Here is a 20,515-nt window from a genome sequence, read left to right as displayed (position 1 = left end):
TTCTTATACCCACGGCTATACAAAAAAGGGGAGTGATTGGTGTATTGAGGATCGCACCCAGCAACAGCAATGGCTGGGGGTATTTACCCATGTCTATCCCATGCCCACCTAGTGTACTGCTTTACTACACGTGGGTTTAGGTCTTGCCCTGTGGAGCCGCGACCATACACCTTCAAATGGCACGTCGTGGGTTTGTGAACATGTGGTAGCTGCTGCTATTCAACATTTTTGGTTGAGTAGAATCATAGAGGCATACAGTGTTTTTGGGATTGGGAGAGACCAGGGGAGTGGAGGAAGACAATGGGGAGTGGATGGTGGGGCTGCTAGGTGTGTTAGGGACTCTGGTTTTGAGATTGGGGCAGTGGAAATACATAGTTTATGTTCATAGCTTTTTTTCATACACCCTCGACTAAGAGCGAACAACCATGAAGGAGCTTTTCTATAAGCATGTCTATAAAAAAGCAAGTGCGTAGACGCGTCAATGCTTTTCAACATTTTATTAGTTGTACCTGTAGGCGCGGCTATGGTTATAGCTGTGTATAGTAACCCATACATTTTCTGCACAATAATCATAATGTTATGTGGATGATACAGCACAGAATTATATTATTATGTGGTATTTTATGTGCTTAGGTGTTCCCTTGATTTATTTGAAGTTTTGAAGATTGGTTTAGGTTGTTTTTGAGTTAAAAAAAATGTATGTGTAGCCATGGCTACAAAGCAAGATCCGCAGCCACGTCAAAGAGCCGCTGCTATGAAAGATGCTGAGTGGGGGAAAAGAAGATTTCTTTGAGTTTGATTGTTTGTTCTTGGTGGTTCTTACTGTTCTATTTGAGTAGCTCTCTGTGATAGGTTGTAGTGAAAATGTGTAAACCATTTTAGTAGTTTTATTAGAATATAGGGCCTCATTAGGACCCAGGCGGATTTCGCGGTGCTAAATGCACCGCGAAGCATGGCGGAAAGCCGCCGATAGCGCCATGGGGGTTGGCGGATTTACCGCCCCATTCCGACCTCGGCGGAGCGGTAAATCCCCAATCCCCATTCTGCCCTTCCCCATTCCCATTTTTGCCCCATAGGGTATAATGGGAGTGGGGAAGGAGTTAATTACGCCACCGTAAAATACGGTGGCGTAATTAACAACGAGGTCCCGTAGCGCCATGGTTTTCTCCGCCTGGTAAAACCAGGCGGAAAAGGCCGCCATGGCGCTACGGGAACTCGTAGTATGGCGGAGAGGTACGCCATGCACTACGCTGGCGTAAAACCCTCTCCGCCAGGGTCCTAATGAGGCCCATAGTCTTCTTTTTTTGGTATTCATTTTGGAAAGTATAAAAGCCAACATTTTCTGCAGTATTATCCTTTTGATTCCAGAACTCTCACTGTGCACATGGCAAGAGTGTTGCTGATGTGAAAATAAGTGAAGTAATTGTTAATACATATTCACATATTTGAAGGTTTATCTGCTGTGTTGTGTGTGTTAGTTACATTAACCACTGGTATCAGATGGTGTTCATTATCATTTTTTTCATCGGCTCTGATTGTGTGGCAATGGTTTTGTAATGTATTTTTTAACTGTCACTAACATGGACCTACACAATTAGATTTGTCAGTCAATTGAATTTATATACAGGCATTTAGTTTGTGTATTCATGTTAGTGAGGTTGAAGATGCATTTGTTTGTATTTGTTGTAATTTTAATGCAATTTCAGCTAAGCAGTACTCTTAGCGGTTTTTAGTTTTCTGTGAGGTAGTGCAATTGATGGTGTTTTGCAAGTTAATTTTAGTCATATTTTATTTTATTATTTTCTTCTGGCTGCTTTTTTAAGTATATGTTGAAAGAAAGTTGGATTCTTTGCATTCAGTTTCTGATTGGGTCTTACTTGTTTTTATGGTGGGCAGGTGCTGATATCATTCAAGTACTTGAGGTGCTCTGTGGCTACTGAAGATGTTGTTCAGTTAACTCCAGGGAATGGTCAACCTCTATTCAAAATGTAGGAGTGGATGAAGAAAAACTGAAGAAATAACTTGTCAAGGGAATGGAAAATTATGTAGAAAGTAGATGTACATCTGTGTGAATCTTGGGTTGTTGCATCTTTCATGGAAATCAAATTGTGGCTTATGAAACACTTTATTTTCGTAATATATAAATTGGTTCCCAGTAGATTAGCAAGAGGTCGAATTGAAGCAGTACCTGCAGAAGTTGAGGTTTGACTGTTTGTTGAAGTGTTCCCACTGTTGGATGAACTTGCTGGATGTAGTGCTGATTGTTTGTTATGTAATGCATAAGGCACATGCATTTTCATTTTGTGGTGCTCGAGCGATTCGCGATATACATAATTCTCATCATCCCAGTGGACTCGTACCAGATGTACAGTTAGCTCCCATGAAAGGCTAACGCATATTCAAAACATAAGAGTGGATGAAGGTGGTGGTGGAGGAGGTATTGCTTTTCTCCATTCATTGGGCTATTGCACATGCAAGAGGGTTGATCAGTACTGATGTTCCTAAGGTTTGGGATGGAACATTGTTGACTAAAAAGGACTCTTTGCAATGATCAATATAAAGTTATCTTTTTGGTTGTGGTAGATATCTCATCAATGGAATCTCGGGTGTCATGATTGGTCATGTGTACTGTTTATATCTGTGTGACTGTTTTGTTTCCCAGATTCTCCAAGTTTACTTAACCTACCCCATTCTTTCTTTTTCTGCATGTTTACTGAACCTACCCCATTCTCTCTTGTTTTCCAAGTTTACTTAACCTACCCTATTTACTCTATTGTAAGTCCTTAGCATAATGTCCCTTATTTGTTCTCACCCAGTTTATATATGTATTTTCAGTGATTATGGTAACAGTTTTTATGATTTTTTGCACCTCTACTTTGTTAGTGAATTATTGATGGTAATGTACATTATGTATAGATAGTCATTTCTCAATGGGCTACTGTGGCATCTCCTGGGAGAAGCCAATTGTGGCAAAGGTAACACATTACTCTAAATGTAATTGTAATTGGTTATTTAAAACACACTTAATGCCCAGAGGTTTCTAAGCATGGACCTAGGGATCGAACATGTGTTGCCCTGCGTCGTCTTGCTTCCAAGGCGAGCACGTTGCCCTTGAGCTATCCTCCCATTCCAACTGAAACATTGGGAGCAGTAAAATTGGAACAAGTGGAAATGACAATGCTGCAGAAGTTGAGGGTTCATTCACTGTCTGTGGCATCCCACTGAAACAAGATGTTTCCAAGCTTTGAAATGGAACATTTGAAGGTCACCGCCTTAGTGATTTTTTACACAAGGTGCATAGGATTTTCTTCATTTTTTTAAACAATCATTGTTCTTTTATATTGAAATATTTCCAAGTATCTGCAGTTATTTTTTTGGAGGTTGTTTTTGCCGGGTAAATAAGACTGCAAAAAAAATGATAGTACTAGTGTTTCATCCTGTGTGATTGTTTTCTATCCCTTGTACTCCAAGTTTACTTATCCCACCTTATTCTCTCTTGTTTTCCAAGTTTACTTAACCTTCCCCATTCTCTCTCCTGTACCACCCAGTCTAACGTCCTTTGTTTATGCTTACCCAGTTTATATATCCCTGTTTGCTTATTGTAGTGGTTGTTTTTATACCTTTATTGTTATTTTGTTTTCTATTTTATTGTAGTAGTAGTTTTCCACATCTTGTACATGTCTATGTAGTTTATCCATGTGTGCACAAGTGTTCATTCCTATAGCCCTTTTATTTGGTGGGGATGGTTTGGGAACCTACACTGTTTTGTGATGACTCCTGGCAGTTGGGTCACACATACCATCTCCTACTGTATTATTCCCTATGTATTGTACCCAAATCCACTGTACCACTGTGCACTATACTGTTATTCTTTGTATCCAACACATCCTTTCCCTGATTATGAAATTCTGCCACCCTAGTCTAGTTGGTAATTGTCCCGGTGTTCTGAAACAGCCTTGTCCAAACCGTCTAGTGTGGCATCTCCAACCTTGATCCAGCTGTGACAGGTTTAACATATTAACAAACAATTTGACAGTTCGGGTGCAGGCAGGATGGGATGGGGTTGGGTGTTGGTTGGTGGAAAAATTGTTATAGTATTTGTACACTGTGGTGCAGATGATGAATACTGGTTTGCTGATTTTGTTCCATCAGCTTTGACTTTGTTTCATATGAGGCTTCCAATATGATTCTTTTGCATCATTCCAATTTTTATGTAGGTAAAGCTGAAGCCACTCACTGCAGCTGAGTCTCCAAGTTTATTTATCCCAGCCAATATTCTCTGGCTGTCCAAGTTTACTTACCCTACCTCATCTGTTCTATTGCAACTACCTAGTATAATTTCCCCTGTTTCTTCTTACTCAGTTTATATATTGCTGTTCATTTATTGTAGTGACAATTAAGTACTTTTTTTATATTATTGTATGTTTTTTTAATCCAAGTTGGAATTTCTTCCCCAATGACCCAATGATTAGTATGTGAAAAGAGAACAACAGTGCTGTATGCACAAATGTTGTATCTTATATAGTGCATGTGATGCACAGCATACAAATTATGAGGGTCATAACAACGTGTGTATTAAATGGTGTTTATTAAAGTGTGTGTGCTCTTTAACTAATTATGTTTTCTTTTTTTAAAGATAGAAGGATATTATTATTTTTTTAAACATAGATGAATAACCACGGCTACAGTACCGCCCAATAGGGTGTTGAATTTCAGAGGCGCGCTTAACCGCACCAACGACTGTGGAGGGTCGTAGCCGCGGGTTTGTTGGACCATACGCACAGCTTTAGGTCTCAATTTGCAGAAAAGCACACTGTTTGTACCTTCAAGAGTACTTTCTAAGAATTATGAATTATGTATATATGTATAAAAATGTATGTGACTTTACCCCCAAAGTTTCATATTGTAACCATGGCTAGAAAAAAAGTAAATGAACTCTAGCCACGGCTACGAGTGATGGGTTATTTTAGAAAAGGTTTTTGGATGCTATTTCTTTGTATTTGTATATTTATATGTGATAAGTTGCAATCTTTATTATCACGTACCTTAAATAACTCCTTTTAACTACCATTGTATTACTACGGTCTCTTTTGCCATTCATATTCAATACTCAGCTTTTAATTTAAAAAACACAATCCTATAACCACAACTATATAAAAAAGTGTAACCATTGCTGTGTTGAGGATCGATTCCAGGGAGAGCAACGACTGGGGGTGTTTACCCATGGCTATCTCAAACCCATCCCACACCATGGGTTGTTACCGTGGGTAAACCGTGTAGCCACAGCAAGGAAGCAGCCAGCAGCGTGTTGTGTGTTGTGTAGCCCGGCTATACAAATGTATTCAAATAAATATATATATGTGTGTGGGTAGTCAGTTGTTTTAAGATGTAGTCAGTGTTGTAACATTTTTTATACGTTTTATTTATTGATAGATATAAGTGTACAAACTTTAAAAAGGTAAATAAATATACAAACAAAGTTTGTTGAGGTTTATTTGGGGGGAGGAGGCGGTTGTGGGTTTTCCTTTCCTTTTAGTTTGAACACATGCTACTTCTTCTTCCTTAGCCCAATTATCTGAATTTTTACTGTCCATGATTTGTCTTAAATTTTCAATGTCCTTTTTGATTGATTATATTCCTTTTGAGCATTCATTAATATTTGTTTTAATTCTATAATTATAATGTATGTGTTGGTTGCATAGGTTTTTAAAAGTAGTTTGATTAACTAAATCTGTTTGGTGAATGATATTTGTTCAATAACATATTATTGTTAGTATAATATTACATAAATATAAAGAATGGCTTTCTACCTGGGTCGCAATGGATTGGGGACCCAGGTGACATCGTCATCGCTGCTGCTGCTGTTGTCATGGTATGTCAATATGTCCAACTGGGGAGGAAAATGTAATATCACAAAATGTCAACACTAAAAAGACAATGCCACAAAAATGAAAAAGGAAAAAAGGGAAGGAAAAAATTAAACAAAAAATAGACTAATTGTAAAAATGACAAGACAAGGGAAAAGACAATTAGGTTAAAAGTGGGTAAAAAGGAGGAACAATTAAAGAGTAAATGCACCAAAAGTTATTGTAGTTACTTGGTAAACCTTTCACTGACAAGCACTAGTAGCGTTGATCAAGATAAACTTATTTTTTTGTGGGTGGGGTGATTATTCGTGGCTACGCACTGCGCGCACCCTGATTGGTCACTTTCGCACGCATGGATTTTGTCATACGGCGTGGGCATTGCTGCATCATTACATCGCAATGTATGATTGGACGGTTCATTGATGCAGTTAGGAATCCCATGTAGACGTGCAGCCACAGCGCGTGATGTGATTGGCTAGTGGATCAGGCATGAAGATGCATAGCCAGCCGCATTGAAGAAGCTGGACATCGTATTGTGTGGTTTTGCACATGCAGATTAAGTCACACAGCATGGGCGTATCCGTGTCAATACATTGCAACATGTGATTGGTCCATTTGTTGACACAGTCAGGAGCCATGTGTAGGCGTGCAACTACAGTGCATTATATGATTGGCTGGCCTCAACAAAGCTACGGCTCGCCTCCTCGTTCACTCAGACAATTGGTCAATTATTTAGGCGCAAACATGCCATTGTGCTTGGGCATACCTGCACAAGCGGAAAACACATTCTGGTTCGCTATATCGCAAAACCGCAGTTATACCCCTCTCCCAAGCACCTCTTTCTGTTTTCTGTCCTTGCTTTTTGTCTTTTGGTGGGTGAACTTCTTTGTTAGCCTTCAGGAACTTTTAAAAGCAGTACATTGAGGTATCCATTATTTTATTTACCTTTATTGCTCCTATATGTTTGTCCTTTGTCTTGTGCTTTGTAGTTTGTCTATTTTTGTTATTTAGCTTGTTATTTATTTATATTTTAATTTTGGGGATATTAAGAGGCAAAGTACTTTTTGTGTTGTGTATTTTCACAGTATTTATTTTTCCTCCACTGTCCTTTATTTCAAAATTACTATGACCAGCAGTGATGATGAGGTGGTGTGGGTGGCTTCAGCTTTACCACCACAGAAGAAGCAATGTGGACAAAGAACATTTCTGACAGTTGGCAATATTGCCACGTAAAGGACCAACACAGCAAAAAAGTGCAATTTCTGTGGTAAGGTTTTGCGGAGGGGACCTTCACACAAGCTGCAGCAAAGCTTGGGAACATCCATGTTAATTCAACATCTTGTCTGCATTCATTGGGATGAAGTGGATGATTCATATAGGAAAGCTCATGTGAAACATAAGGTCAAAGCACATGGAGCAAGATCAGCACAGCACAGCAATATTTATCATCTGCGCCACAGAGTTCCAATACGATTACTAGCTATTTTCCACCAACTAATACCCAACCTCAGTCCATCCCGTCTGCACCTGATCTTTCTAACTTTATTGTGATGTGCAAAACCTGTCACAGCTTGATCGAGTTGGGAAGTGGCACCCTAGATGCTTCGGGGAAGGCTCTTTCAGAACATACGGCCAATTGCCAACTATGGGCCTCATTACGACCCAGGCGGTAAGGGGTTTACGGCAGCGTAAACAGCGCTGACCCTTACCGCCTGATTCCGAGGTCCCTTAGCGCCAAGGCGGATTTAACACCTGCTTTTAGCAGGTGTTAAAATCCATGGCGCTAAGGGACCATGTTGTTAATTACGCCACCCTATGGGGCAAAAATGGGAATGGGGAAGGGTAAATGGGGATTGGGGACTTACCGCCCCGCCGACCTCAGAATGGGGCGGTAAGTCCGCCAACCACCATGGCGTAAACGTAGTTTACGCCATGGTGGTAAAGGTACGACCCAGGCGGTAACTTACCGCCTGGGTCATAATGAGGCCCTATATGTATATTTTAAGTGTCCATTCCTTAGGAAGAAAAACACAAACAAATGTGCTTTTTTACATTTTCCTATGGGATTGCACCATTATAAAACACTTTCATGAATCAGGCCCCTAGTGTTTTACCTTCCCATTTCCTACTTCTTATTTCCTTATCCCCCAAAACTGTCCTTTTCAGGGCCAACTTTTCAGTCATAAAAATAGACAATAAAAACACATACTGTATATATAGATCAAAGACCTTTAATTGATCCTTTCAATACAGTGTGTGTTAAAAAAGAAAAACAGATTTATCCTTATGTATTTCATTATAGCTGTAGTTATCTCCTGTGTAAGCCGTGGGTAAAACCCCCCAGTCATTGCTGCATTTATCTGTGCCCGTATCCTTGGTAGCTGCAGCTATAAAACAGTTTAAGAAACAAATATGCACATATATATGTGGGAAGTAGTCTTGTAAAGATTTATTTTAGGATACATTGAGTATAGTATTTGCAGTTAAAGTAACACTTTAATAACTTTCTATTCATCAACAGTACATATAAATGTAAACTCTTTAAAAAGTAAAGTAAATATGCAAATAAAGTTTTTTAAGAACAGGTTTATTTTGGGGGGGCTGAGGTTGCTCAATTTCTTTTTATTTTACTTGCTTCACATTGTTTTCATTAGCCCCTCTGTCTGTATTATTAACATCAATTATATATGGAATAACAAAACCCTCCAAATTCAAAGAAAAAACTTTAGTTCTAGGGATGTTAAGGTGAGCAATATATTGAAAATAAACCTTGAAATTCAAGGACAAAACTTTAGTTGCATGGACGTTAAGTAGAGAAATGAATGCAACAAAACCCCTGAAATTCAGCTAAAGCCACCTTCATTTCGCATCCCCTGTTGCACAACCTATGAGCACACCGATGACATCACAGATCACATCACTGATGACATCACCAATTACAATAGTAACTGGCATTAAGGATGACCTTCAGAGATGGTCAGTGTGCATGGTCAACTATATTTTAACATATTAATGGGTACTAATCATGGCCTTCAGTCATGGACACTGGCCTCATTCTTCCCCCATGTGTACTGTTTATTTTAAAACGCTGACAGGCCACTAACCACAGACTTTGGCCTTCACCAGTGACCACAGCTTTCAGTTGTGTCCATTGTATATTATATACACTAATCATACACTAGCCATGGGCTTTAGCACAATACTGGCCAGTGTCCACAATCTTTGGCTGTGCCCACTATATATTCTAATATGCCTGGGCCCCACGGTTCTCACACACTGTTCTATCTGGGGGTGTTTATAGTTGAAATATATAAATGGGCCTCACTAGCCATGGTCTTTGACCATGAGCAGTTTGTACATCTTTTGGCCATGTCCAGGTTGGACCTGGCGGGCAGAAAGGCACCTGCGAGCACAGCATGTCAGATGCACCGGCCCCGTTATAAACAGAGCCGGTGCATCCAACCTCCCCATTCCCATTCGGCCCTATGGGACCGAATGGGAATGGGTAGCATCTGTTTTCTGGCACCTGCCAGGGCCATAATGACCTGGTAATTGCCCATTCACGGGCACCGGAAAAATAATGACACCAGCAGCAGCCTTTCGTGCATTTCAGGCACGGCTACCACCAATGTCATAATGGGGCCCATTGTCTTTTTACTGTTGTCATTTTTGTTGTTTTACATATTCCTCCCAAGTTGGACATTTCAACATGTCCAACCATGAAAGCAGCAGCAATGATGATCATGTCACTTGGGTACCCAATCCATCACCAGACACGAAAAAAGCAACTGGAATGAGGACCTCAGCAGACCGTTGGAGATACTTCAAAGTGAAACAACACTGTTCTAAAAAAGCAGTGGAGGTCTTACTATGCTCATTGTGCAAGACAACACTAAGCTGAGGCCCTTCTAATGTTCTGTCACAAAGCCTGGGAACATCAATCATGATAAATCATCTGGTGCAAGTCCACTGGGATGATGTGGATGATGCATATCGGAAATCACATGAGCACCACAAAAAGAAAAATGCATGGGGCTCATACACTACGTGCACATAGATCAGCATCACCTGCACTCACCAATGAGACATCAGTAACATTGAATGAAGTGTCATCTTCAGCAGCAGTGTCAACTGCATTTGCTACAATTTTATCGGCTCCCGATCTTTCAGTGATGAGAGTTCTGTGTGGAAGATGCATTGAATGGATAACCACGGGATGTGCCACAGCTAGAAATTGGGAGAAGTTAATATCTGAACATCAGATTAACTGTCATCCTTATTTTTTTTAAGTCGTTAATTTTTTTTAAGTGCCAATTTTTTTCTACCCCATTTAGAACAAAACAAAGAAAATACTCCACAAAAATATGTTTCTTTTTATTTTAATTCCCTTTGTTATATGTTTTATCCTTCTGTGTTTTCCTCCCCTGTTCCACCCCCTCTTTCCTTCCCCCAAAATGGCCCTTTTAAGGGCTACCCTATAATTTACAAAAATAGATAACATTGAATGCAGACTGCAAAACTATATTGCAATATCTATTGTTATTTATTTTATGCAGTTTGAGTGTCTAAAATTTCCCAAAATGTTTGTTTGTAACTGCGGATACAATGTTAACGGGGGAGGGGGCATGTAGCCGTGGATAGAACCGCTCCAGTCATTGCTGAACTTAGCCGCTCAAGTATAAACCTGTGACTCATTTGCTAATGCTGTATCCGTGGCTAAAAATAATATTGAAAAAAAATACAAATTAATGTGTATACATATGTGCATTAACCATGTACCTATTAACTGTATATGTGTTGTCTTCTTCCTTCAATATTAGTAACTCTGAAACAGAATGAAATATATTTCATAATACAATAAAAACAAGAATACTGAATGCATTTAAAGTGCACAAACAATAAAAGGATGTATTCATTGATCATGCCACAGAGGAAAAAAACTTCTTGTTGGAGAGAAAAAGACTCTATTAACTTCTTTATATATACAAACAATATACTAGTCCACTTTCTACAAGTATATCTATATAACAGGTTGAATAAAATGTGAACAAATGTAGAAAATAACCATGGTGTCAGAAGAAATCTTAAAAGAATAACATTTTTAAAAAAAAGCAACATCTACAGTGTAGACTAGAAAAATAATTTGTATAGGATTACCTCTCCTACACTAATCATTTAAGTAACTACAAATGTGGTTTTGCATCAGCAAATTCTAAATAGAATTGCCCACAAGCTCAATAGTTTGTGCACCTATAAAGGCATTTCACTAAAATGAAGATATGTTACAATACTGTATAAACATTATTTAATACTAAATGATGACACGTTTGCAGATTAATTTATGCAACCTTAACCAGGAAACCAAGACATATAACCTAACTATGTCTTCAGTTTTACAAATAAATAAATGAAGGCATGCCAGCATGGTAACATTAGTTTGAGTATACATCTTTTAAAAGTATAGTCATACCAATATTTCAAATAATAGGTAGAAAATAAAAACTTTTGTGTGAGTAAAATTAACACTTAGCAAAAGCTACACTAATAACCTCTGTGTGTCCTTAGTTTGTCCATCTACACACATGAGAAATTAATAATGACATTTCAAAATGTACACATCATATTTTACATTTTTTAAAACTGGGAATTGGTATTTAAACTTCTATTTGCACACATTGTTGTGTGCAGTGTGGAACACCTTCTTTATTAAATCAAATTTCATTTTAAAGCATATAAATTAAATCTCCATTGCCATTACAATCCTTCTTTTTTAATTTGGTGTGTGTCCTTTTTTTGGCCACCTATACACTTAAGAAGCTAATAACAATTGTGTATGAACTACTATACAAAAAATAAGACGTTCATGGTGTAATTACTCAATACATTGTACACATTTTCTGAAAAAGTCCAGACTGCATATTTAACATCTTCAATCATTGAACAAACTAACACTTAAAGTAAGCTGTTTCCATTTCTTAATTGAATCGGAATAATTTTTAAAATGTTGTGTGCGTCCTTATTCTGACCACTTATACCCATAACAAATAAACACAGTATATCTAAATTCTTCCATAAAACTGTTATTAGTATTTAGATGTCATTTATTTTATAAACATTGTATTTTATTATTTTTGTATCTACATCCCACTGTTTATTTGTTTGTTATGTAAACAGTCATGATCTTCTACATTATGAGAGTAACCCATGTTATCAAAAGCAAAACCACAACAGAAAAGAGGACGTTCAAGGGTGTTTATTAAACAACTTCAAAAGGGTGGGAGGCTTCCTACCTTGCCCTAATGCTAGAATAGTAGTAATATCGACCAGTAAATTAAAGAAAAACTGTCCTAGTCAGTCTAGTCCAAAACAATAATAATTCCACTAATAAACCTATTAAGTGCCCTAAGCTGACACAAAAAGTGTGAGGGTAATGTACTTAAATATTAATAAAAGTGTCTTCAACAAAAGAATCAGGATGGCAAAGTGTTCACAGAAGGGTGACTCCCTTCTCCATGATCTCACTTTGGGATAGTATTTGGTAGGGATAGGCAGCCACGTTTCTTTCAGTAAGGCACACTCTAGTTGGCTTGCACAGTTCAACAACTTGTTCATCTTCTGGCTTTATTAAGGTAGGCTTTTTTCAATCGTCAAAATCAGGCCTTTCCCAATGTTCAAAATAAAGTACTGCCAATGTCTCTTTGTAAACAACCTTCTCTCAAGGTTCTAAATAAAGTGCTGTAAAGGTCTCCTTTCTTACAAGTTTCTTTACTTCAAATAAATGTACAACCTGCCTTCTTTCTCAATTTACTCAGGATTTTCTTTCTCAAGTTGCAAGGTTTCTATTTAGCAACAATAACTAATAATGTTCACAGTTTCTTTCAACTTACTTGAAGTTTCCATTCCCCAAGCTTTCTTCGTGTTGCAGGCTTTCGAGATAGCATAGCTTTGACTTTACCACTATGCCTGACAACTTCAATATTGACTTGTTTCCTTTGGTTTAGCAATGCTTTCTGGTAGTTGTAGTTCAGTCGATTATGGCTCCCATCAAACGGGAGCAAGCTCCTCTTAATTATTCTTTCAATTGACAGGCTCCCCTCAATCATGCGAAAGCTATTATGTCCATTTTTCACACAATCCTTTATTTCTGGAGAGCTCCCTTTGGCCAGGTGCAAGCTCTATATTTTGATACAGTATCACTCCTTACGAGTTCTATTTTCTGCTCAGAGACTTTTGACTTTGCCATCTTTATTTTGGCATGACCACTCTATCACAAATTATCCTTTGTTGATTTTAAGCAGTCTTCTTCGTACGTTAAGCACTCTTCATTCTTTCAACATGCGGTTGGCATGATATGTTTGGATACTGTTTCTTATATGACATATCAACCAGACCTTTGTTCTACTTCGTTGAATCACTCACCGGTTGTTGCCTTTCTTTTATTTTCAGGTTTCTTTCAATTTGTGGCTTTGTAGTTTACTGAACCTTCCCAAACGGCATCTCCTAGTGGAGGGAAGCAGGCTTCTCATCAAGGACTTATAGAAGGACGCTCTCTGTTTAACCCCTTCAGATGTCATTTGGAAATGTGGATTTCTCGTCTGGCCTTCTTGCAGAAAGTCATTTTGCTTTCCATGTTTCACATTCTCAAGTGAGCTCAGTTAGCCCAGTTCTGTCTTGCCTCCAGCATTGCTCTCTGATTGGCTTCCCAAGAGCAACTGCCTTCTCTCACTGTGCAGCCTCCTTTTGTAAACCTGTGAGGTGTTAATTGGTTGCAGGTGTGTGGTTAGGGTTGTGCCTGCCTGACCTTGCCTGTCATCGTTAACAGGGCAGTCTGTTGTCCAGATGGAAGAGTCTGTCTTCTGTGTCTTAGTGTTTGTTTTGTCAGTACTCTTCATCCTCTCAGTCCTAGGGTATTTCAATAGGAGAATGGGACTATGGGAATTGTCATATTCTACAAAAAAAGGATAAAGATGTAGATTTTTTCCAGGAAAAAGTGTTTGAATGTAGGTTTGTTGAAAAGTTGGTTTCAAGGAGAGAGGGGGAAACTCATGTTGGAATTGTGGGGTAGTCTTAGTTTTCCCTGATGGTTTTGCATTCATTTCAGTATGGGAAAATGTTGAGGTAGAATGGGAATTTGGTAACAATATCACATACAGACAGAGTGGTCCTCAAGGCCCCCTGCCCAGATGGTCCTCCCTCGCTTGCCTGCCCCCATTGTTGGGATCTAAGTGCAATGGCCCTTCCCTGGCCAACTGAACAAAGGATCCCCTGGGCCTATCCATGAGAATACCCTTGGGTTACTCACAACTACCTAACACTCAAAATAATGTACATGGAACCATTTATGTAACCTAGCCCTTATAAGGAATACTTGTACATATTAGAATATACACTGTTTACACAATAAAACAGCAGTAGAAGATTGTAGAATCCTGTTTTTTCTTCTAATTTATTATATTCTTAAGAATATCTCTACACTAATTTCATACTGATTTTAAAATACATGATAGTAACAATCCATCTCCTACTTTACATAAAACACGTATTACCCTATTATTCCATTTCAAACCTTTATTTTACATGTTTATATTCATAAAGAAAATAAAACATATATTGTAAAACTTTGGCTCTAACAACTTTAAATAAACAAACCTAGGGAAATCTAGCTTGATCTGTGATTATAGATCAATTACTAACAAGCCAATCTACTTCTGTAGGAACCCATGTTGTGAAATGTCGACAGCGAATGGATGCTGTGAGAAACCTGAAGATGTCTACCTGACTAGTCCCTGGGGATCTGTCATCCAGGTGGCCAGGACACAGCCATTGCTATTGGATCCAGTTCCAGGGGGTGGACAAGTGATGGAAGATCACCTGGAGTGGGGCCCCTCGGTGAGTGGAAGTGGGACACCGAAGGGAGAGACGTGGTATCCCCCTTCTTATAACACCTTTTCACCATCCAACCTCATAGGATACTTTAACACTCTACGCCCACCCCCCTTTTCCGACACAAATACTTTCTCACACTATGAAAGACGATGGACAAACACCAGAGCCATTTACCTGACATGTCCCTCCATACGGGTGAGGCAATTAACCAGAATCACACACACTTGATGGCCGTTTTCCTTCCCCACTGGGATAAAAGGTAGAGCACGAGAGCACAGGACAAGCAAGGCAGACCGAACGACGTGAGCGCTAACTCTGCACGGCAGTTCAAGAGGAGGAGAAAGACAGCATGAACTGAGAGGGTGACAAGGAAAGAAGCGACCTGGCTCTTTCCGACCATGGCCCGTGAAACCTCAGCGGAAGGAATCGTAAAACCCCAAACAGTATAGTCAGCATGTGGTGCAGCAGATGTCAATGGTGCACAGGGATCTTGCTGCTGATAACCAAGCCGGGGAGAGTCGATTGCCACCGTGGTACGGGCCTTGACTCCAGAGACATGAAAAGCCAAGCGGTTCATCACAGCCAGTGAGTCGTGTGGAGAGCCGATAAGAAAACCAGCTACAGAGGAGTTAGGCACCATGTGGGTGCTCACTCAGGAAACTCTGAGCAATTACCTTTTTGTTGAAACTATCATTACCAGAAGACCTTGGGAAAAGGTGACAAAGGGGTCTAAGTGATCATACAGGGGTCTAGTAAAATCCTCTGTACAGTTGAAAGTCTTTGACCTGCAGATGATTAACTAAGTAAAGTAAATCCTGCATTGTAAGAACTGTTTAAGGAATTGTGTGATTGCCAAAGATGACAAGAGGGAACCCGATGGCGGGATATCGATGAAGAGGGGGCAAAGCCAAAAGTATGGATAAAATAGTGTGTTGACAAGAGTGAACCCGGCAGAGGGATGTCCACAGTGAACTGTTTAAAAAGACATTAAGATTCATGAATGTTGCTGATGAGATTGTGTTGAAAGCCGTAGTGAACAGGGAGGAGGGATGCTAACATTCAAAAAAGGGTCTGAGCCCGGAAGAGGGGGATCCAGGGGTGAAAGGTATCACCCAATGTGCAAGCAAAAAGGAACTGTTTGTTTATTATTTTGAAGACATCAGGTCCTCTGAGGCAAGATACTTTTTGCTGAAAAGGGACTTAACCTCCGAAGGCCCAGATAGCCGAGAGCAGAACTGTTTGCTTGTGCTGGGAAAGCTTGAGCATGTGCTGTGCTCAGGAGTCCCGCCTTGTCGCGTGTTCAAAATGTGGGGAAGGGAGACCCCCGGCTACCACATCCTGACTTACTTTTTGTGAACACTTCTTTCTTTCTTGTGAGTATTATCCCACACTCCTTTGTATTTATCTTAAAGATTGACAATAGGTGTTTTGTTAGTACAGGCCCTTTTATTTGACAAGATGCCACTAGACCTGCCTTATTATTATTTGATGGTCGTAGCTTGCTCCCATCTTAGATTTAGGTTTAGATTAGGCATTTTTCCAACCCGCATATACAGTTTAATAAATACCCTTGAACTGTGATCACTTGTGTCTGTCTTTACCGTTTCCACCATGAGTTCCTTACAATGCCCCCTCATGAAAAATAAATGCACGTGTCTTAAAATTGTTCTTACTAATAGAAACCTGTCTGTTTACAAATGCAATGGCATGCTAATTTTCAGACCATCTACACTGTTTCTTTGAAACAAAATCAATAAATACTTGTTAAAAACTAGATTTTGCAGTGTTGATTTTAAATTACAACCACAGTCACTGCACTGCATGTCATGGAATGCTTAAGTCAGCAGATCAGAAACATTTGTACTTTTCTGATCAGGGATAGTAACATATCCAAATCTTTCAGAAATATCCTGAGCAGAGCAATCTTTCATACATTGTGGATACATATGATTACACTCAAAACTGACTCCTACATAACTATCTATGCTAACAGTTTCCTGTGCTAATAAATTGAAGACAGTCATTAACATATCTCGACTATCTTCCGGTGTAATTTGAGAACATTGTTGATTTCTACTTACAACAGCTACTACATTTCGAACTGACATTGCCAAATGTGTACTGTGTGGTTTTTCATCTACAGATATTTTTTTAAATGAACATTCCATACATAGCTGCTTGTCTGCTGTGGAAGCTATTTCTTTCATCAATTATGTCATCTAAAACAACATATACAAATCTGCATTAGAATAGCATTCAACTCCTGTTTCATTACTAAAGCTGCAATGAGAGTATGTCATAGTTGAACAAATCTCCAACTCTGGTAAATTCAGTTGTTTTTTTACTCTTAAGAGGAATGATTTTATTTATTAGAAGCTAGTTTCGCTGACTCCTTATGTTTCCTGTCTAAGTGCTGAGCAGGTACAGCTATAAGGTTCAGGTGGGGAGCATACAGTACCTGTAACCTATTATATTCTTCAATATAAGAAATACCACTGTCACTTTCCTTTAATCAAAGTTTATTAAAAATAAACCTTCAGAATGTTTCACACATGACAAAGCTGCATATGACATGCATATGACATTCCTTCTTTAAACACAGTATGACCAATGTCAATAAGTGCTACTTCTAAAGTCAAACCTTATGATTTATTAATAGCAATTGCATATGCAGCGCATAATGGAAATTGTGTTCTCTTCACAAAGGTTTTCTTAAAAAGCATGAAACATGCAGAGGTCTGATAAATCAAATGAGTTTCTTCTACACAATCAAACTTTACTTCAACATGTTCAATATTTGTACTGTGAGGAAAAGTGTGAAATGCAATCACTCTTCCCATCGCTCCATTGACTAGCCCAATTCCTACATTCAAGTTCCTCTTTAACATTACTCGTGCATTGATGCACAGTTTCAAAACTGCTTCTAGAACTGCTGTTTTGGAAATTGAAATTTCTAGTTTAACTAATTGAGCTTTTGCTCTCTTATCCAAATATAATGGGATAACATGACCATCAACAACATCACACGATTTTTATCTCCACAATATTTTGCTTCTCTGACAGTAGCATTGTAGAGTAGAGCTTGTTACACTCTGCAAGTGGCAACACCAAACCAACACAAAAAATCTTTCTTACCTGAAGAGCCAATATGACAACAGATGGACTGCAATCTGTATAAAACATGTTACAAATCATTGTTCCCTTTAGACTGCTTTCACATTTTCCTCAATAAAATCTATACAAATCTTACTAAGCATTTCTGCATACTCTAAGTCCGCAGGTTGCCTCATATTAATAGTAAGTTCCTGGAATTTAAAACAACTCCAAAGGTAAAAATTACCAAGACTTCCTTCAGTTTTTGGACTATCGTTAGATTGGAGCATTTTGAAAACTGGTTAACCTTTCTCAGGTGTTAATTGTAACAAGTCTCCAAAAATAAGTACATGTTTACCTCCAAACAAAATGTTGTAGTCAGTCTTCAAAACCTCTTGCATTCACAAGTGAATGAAAGCTAGCATCAAGTTAGATCCCATGCTCACTTCATCTACAATCTAGCTGTTTAATTTGATAAGAACTTGTCCTACTTCTTGTGCTGCACTTGTTACAAGTTTTCAATACTCAGGTTTGTTGTCATGCTCCACTGGTAACACCAACAGTTGCTGTAAACTAACAACTCCTACATTGAATGCTGCTAAACCTGTTGGAGCAGTTACAATAGATGACAAACAGCAATCAGTTACATTTTGGATCATAGCTCTTATTGCATGAATTAAAAAAGATTTACCTGTTCCTGCTTGTCTACTAATATACAATAATACAGGTTTGCTTTGCACACAGGAACACTCATGCTTGTCATGCTGTAAGAACCTAGCTTTAATTTTATAATTAACCTCTTTTTGCTCTATGTAAAGTTTACCAGCTATTTCATCACAATTTGCATCTGCAACTTTAGTTTGTTGCATTGCACTTTCAACTTCTTCCATGGCAAGCTCAACATCGGTTTCAATAATTGGCTCACCGAGCACATTTTGACTTTCTGCTGAAGAATCTGGACTTCCCTTAGGAGTCTCTTTTGCAATTCAGCTGCCAATGGTTCTTATTGCCGTAGTTCTTTCTTCAGTAACTCCAAGTACTGTTCAAATTCAGGATATGTAATTACGCTTTTTTTATAGCAAAACATGATTCTTCAAAAGTTTCAAAACTTCCAAGCAAATCACTGTCTGCAGGACATGGGAAGAACAGCTGCAAAAGACTAAAATTAATAAATTCCTTTTTATCTGCAGTTTTGCAAGACAATTTCATGTGGTTAAAGAGACTTGTCTTCTCGTGCAACTAGGCAACCAGTACAACCATGTACTTCAAACTGTCCTCTGTCACTGTTTGCGTCAATATTTCAATATGAGTAACTTTGTGCTACTTCACATAAACAAAGATCCTCCAACTCTTTAGATCAATTTGCATAACATGTATCAGTTAAGGTAGCTTTCTGAATCTCTGGACTATCAACCACTGTTTCAGCTAATTGCCAAATTTCACTCAAAGGCTTCAGTACCCGATTTCTAGTACTAGCTAGGCCAAGATTTAACCAAAGTACATTCATGCTATGTCCAAACAGAGGCAAACTAGTTAGCAGATCTGCAACTTCATAGCTTCCACACTTTCTATGTCAGAGCATCTTCGGACCAAAGCTTAGAAGTTTCTGACTAAGACATTTATCTGTTGATAAATATGCCCATACCTCAGCCGCATTGCTCTTTTCATCTTTTGTAAAATATGCTGTATCATAACAAGCAACAGCTGTTTTTATCATCAGCAATATACTGTACATTAGTAATTGTATTCCAAAGCTGAGCAATGACAGGATTATAATAATTATTTAATTGGCATTCCTTATCTCTTTTTAAATTGTACGCATTTCTTGGTGACTTACCAGTAACATAATGTTGAACAGATGACATCAAACTATTCACTCGACCAACTCGTATGATATGATAGGATATGACATGGCATTTATAATGCGCCTATTGTTACGCTCACCAGGTTCCCACAGGGGTGTCGATCAGACCCGGACAGCTGCGGTCTCCACCAATGTGATGCGTAGTGAAGAGATGACAGTCTGGACTGGCCCGCCTAATCTTGTCTGCTGGACTCGTAGAAGTATTCTCCTGCAAGTGGAGAAAGGGATTTAGCCACCCGTGGACTTTAGTGATGGCCCCCCAACAGTTCTCTTTCCCCCCACTAATCACCTCCAATATCCCCAGAGGAATATTAACTCCAGTGTCTATAAAGTTCAAAGAGTTCAATATGTCCGATGTTCACTTTTGTTCCATTCCCTCGTTAGGTTGCAGCTGGGTCCAAAAGAATATTTCCTGGAGGCAGCTGATGTCGTTCAGGTAAGAGTCTGTATTACCAAACATTGTCCGGTAAAAGTTGCATGAGTTTAACTTGCTGTTTTCTCTCCCTTTATAGGTGCGGCATAGGAAGATGCAGTGAATTAAAGAATAATACCTCTGGTGGTAAAGCAGGTAAGCCTATGGTGGCAAAGAGATTGTCTTTGTCGGTTTTCTCTGCTCACCTTGTTATTCCTTTTGTTTTCCCCCCAGGTGCTGGATTTCGACGAAGAAAATGATGGAGGCAGTGCCGAGTCGAAAGATGCGGTGGACTGGTGAGTATAACGCGGCGCTGCTGCTGGCGAAGTGACGCGTGCTGAAATAATGTCCTTTCCAGGCTCGGAGATGTGCTGGGTCCGGAATCAGGTAAGG

The sequence above is a fragment of the Ambystoma mexicanum genome, chromosome 4q, assembly GCF_040938575.1.
Source record: "Ambystoma mexicanum isolate Mex_15411 chromosome 4q, UKY_AmexF1_1, whole genome shotgun sequence".
Taxonomy (NCBI): Eukaryota; Metazoa; Chordata; class Amphibia; order Caudata; family Ambystomatidae; genus Ambystoma; species Ambystoma mexicanum.
Note: the sequence above shows the minus strand (reverse complement) of the source record.